Raw genomic sequence first — 3,694 nt, forward strand, 5'->3', positions numbered from 1 at the left:
CCCCTCGGCTCCGATCCTGCCTCACACTCGCCTAATAACACTAATAACAAACCAAGTAGTCATTAGCTCTCTCTCTCCCCTGCCCCTGACCCTCAACGTGCTCTTACAACTTGTAGGAACACGAGCAAAGTCAATAAGGGAGCCGCGGCGGTGGCAGATGACGACGCATGGGCGCTCCCCCTCTCTTGACAGCACTTGAACCCTCCTGCGGCTCCCGGACACTTACCCATTCCTCTGAGCGGGGCACCTCGAGGGCGGCCCTAAATCCCAACGAATCCCTATGCCCGGCCACCGGCTCGCAGCCTCCTGCGCTCCCGGCTGCACTGGCCCCGAGCCTCTCTGATCTCCGCCGAGGAGAAAGCAGGGGCGTGAAGGTGTGGGGGGGAATGGCTACAAGAAAATCTGCATCCCGACGAGAGAGCCTTGACTTCTGCATTTCAACCTCAGGGCAGCGTGGGCAGGACCGGCCTGGGCCGGGCCCGTGGCCCACCGCCCCCTCCGAGCCCGCCCCCGGGGGCGGCCCCACCGCTCAGCCGCCCTCCCAGTGGCCAGGGGAGATGACGGACAGCGCCGCGGCGGCGGCCCTTCCGCTCCCGCGCAGGGCGCTCGGCACCTGGGCCCGCCGCGCCGGGACGGCGGTTCCGCACCTGCGGCGGTGAGTTGCGCGGGAAGTGCCGCCAGCGTCGGGCAGAGCTGACGGGGGCTGGCGCCACGGCAGGGCACTGCTCGGCCAGCGGGGACCAGGGGGGTTGGCAGGCAGCTCCGCGGGGCCGGGGCACGGTCGGCGAGCAGCGCAGCGCAGCGCCAGGCAGCCGTCGGACCGCTGCGCCGCTGTTCTGGCCCTTCTCCCGGAGTAAGCGGCCGGAGAGGGGGCTTCGTGGCTAACAGAGAGGTTCCCCTTTTCCCCGGCTGAAGCAGAGCGATGTCTTGACACACACGCGGTTTCCCCGCGTTGAGTTTGCAGACGCGGGAGAGTTCTTTCTCGTTTGTGGTAGTCTCGTTATAATAAACCACCTTTTCGCTAACGAATGTTTCATGGGAGGTGTACGAGAAGGCTGTGAGGGATGAGAATTGAGTCATTTTTTGTGGAAATCACAAACCGGTCGGGAGAGGAGCTGTATTTTATTTTGCCGTGGGAGGAGACGGGACGGGTCTTGTAGTGCCCGATACCAGGATGCTGGTGCTCTCCAGTCACTCCAGACCGACACGGGTCTGGTGCTCCCTGCCCAATGGAGACCGGCCCCGGTATTGTTTTCATCCCCACAGTAAATATTGCACTGCGCTTAACCGTAAAATGTCAACGCCTCGCAGCTGATTGCGACTTTTATCAAAGGGACTTATATATATTAGCAATTAAAAGAAAAACAGACAAAGATGGCAGGAAATAAAGAATATGTGGGTCACGGCGTGTATGTGGAAGAAGTGTTTGCTTTGGCATTAGGTGTACGGATCGAGATCCCAGCTTGTGTGTGTGCCTCTTACATACGCCCCACTTGCATTATGTTGCACAAAGAGATCTTGGGCTTCCCAGCTCCAGCTAAGAATTTATCATGTTTTTCTGTACTTTTTTTGCTGAGATTCGTCTTTGCTGCTTTGTTTTTGGTTTTTTGTTTGGGGGTTTTTTTTAGTAGAGTCTCAAAGTACAGGCTCTCTACTTTAAATAAAACTTGAAAAGAAATAAGATGGTGATGGGAAATATCAGCAAATAAACCACCAAATTTATGTCGCTGGTGTGTATAGGCGTTATATATTGATACAATATTTTAACTGAAATGTTGTAAGATATTTTTATGAAAAGAAATAACTGAGCTTGATTTCAGAACCTGCACATACCGCAATGATATATTGCATTCCTAACTGTGAACAAATAGGATGTTGCAGGAGATTTCCCAGAATTTGATGGCATGTTGCACGTGTTTTGTGGTGAAAAGAAGACAATCGTGGTTCTTTTGCAGGTATCTCTTAGTTTGATCGGAATATCGGCGGAGACTTCTGTTTTCTCCACGCGGATTTAAAAACAAAGCAAAACAAAAATCTACACAAGAACGGCAACTTTTCTATTACAGTTTTGTATTTACTTCAGAAACGTGAGTTGCCCTTTCAGAGTATCACACCAGTAAATTGTGGTGCTTTCTCAACCTAGATAAAATTACCTCTGGTAAAGCAGACACCCCTCATCCCCGCGCAGATGCCACTGTCCGAAAGCGCTGGCATTCTGTGCAGGAGGTACTAGCAGGCATTTGCTGAAGCCATAACTCCTGTCAGAGTTGTGAGATGACCTCCTTTGGCTATTTATAAGGCAAGAGGCATTGAACTAGTGGGACTCGGATCCAGCCTTTAATTAAGTTATTTATGTACTTAAACAATGAAAGGGAGTGCGCGTCCGTAAAACTTCCGATCCTCTTTAACAGCGTATTTATTGTCGAAGCACAGCCTCTTGTCGGGATCACAGACAAGGCTGCCTGCCCTGCAGGCGTGCCTTCCAAGCCCGGTGGGGCCTGGGTTGCCCGCCGCCCGCTCTGCCCTGCATACTTTGCCCGCCGCCCCGGCCACCCTGCACACGTGGGACTCCCGTCGCTCCTGCTCAGTCGAGCGGCGTGTGTCCGGGGGCCGTCTCCGGACGCGCGGATAGTGTAAGCCCGAATCCGTCGCTCCTGGACCCGCTTGACACTCCTAAAGCTCTCTCGGGGTTGCTGGGATGCTCGGGCGTGACCCTGCGCTGCTCTCCCACGCTGCCAGGGCAGCTTCTCTTCTCATCTATGCCTATTGTGTTCACAGTTGTGTCTTTTTCTCCCCCCTTCGCTGTGTCCTCCAACCTGCCTGTTCCCCCTCCTTTCCTCTCCCACCCCTCCACCCTCGAGCCCGCCTCTGATCTCCTGGATATTTGGTTTCTTTCCCTTTTTCAATGTGTGTTCCTGATGTGGTCCTGTCGGAAAAGCTCGTTTACTCTGCTCGAGTCTCCAGTGGTTTAAGGATAATGTTTATCAGAAGTGAACGTGCTCAACTTGTTTCCATTCAACTGCTGAGTGTGGGCTGAAATACCAAAGGTCACATCTACAGTGAGTCGGTAGAGGGCAGGGGGAGCCGAAAGGAATATGAAAACATTATAACTTACAACAGCCTGTTGATCGCTTCTGACCTGTCTGGCAAAAAGATTAATTTTTTCAGGTAGGAAATCATTGAAGAATCGGAAGGGAAAGGCGGCAGGGAGAGGAGGGCCAGGGGCGCGGGTGGTCGGGACTTCTCCACCCGGGAAAGGGCACGCGTCCCCAGGCAGGGGGGCTCGCTCTGAGAAGCGGGTCGCTCCGCCGGCGGCTGCCCCGGCACGCACCCGCGCCCTCACCACGGGGTCCCCCGGCTGGGAAAAGCAAAGTGGGAGTTGGGGGCGGGAGAACCTGCCGTGGTCAGACAGAAGCTGGGCTTCCACTCCCTGCCTTCCCCTTCGTGCCGAGAGGGACTGAGCGGCGCCGTCATGCACGACGCGGCCGGAGCCCCGGGTGCCGCCAGCCGGTGTCTTTCGGGGGTCACTGTCTCTGCCCGCATCCCCCGACACTGCGGCGTCGCAGAGGGGAGGCAGAGGTGCTCCCCCTCCTTTCCCTTCCCTCAAACCCGGCTCTCTCGCCCTCTCTTCTCCACGAAACCGACTCGCGTGAGTTGCCCGCAGCAACTGGCCTGTACGGCGGCAGCAGCCCCA

Source organism: Manacus candei, unplaced genomic scaffold, assembly GCF_025592945.1.
Source record: "Manacus candei isolate 608988 ecotype Guabito, Panama unplaced genomic scaffold, ASM2559294v1 h1tg000067l, whole genome shotgun sequence".
Classification (NCBI taxonomy): Eukaryota; Metazoa; Chordata; class Aves; order Passeriformes; family Pipridae; genus Manacus; species Manacus candei.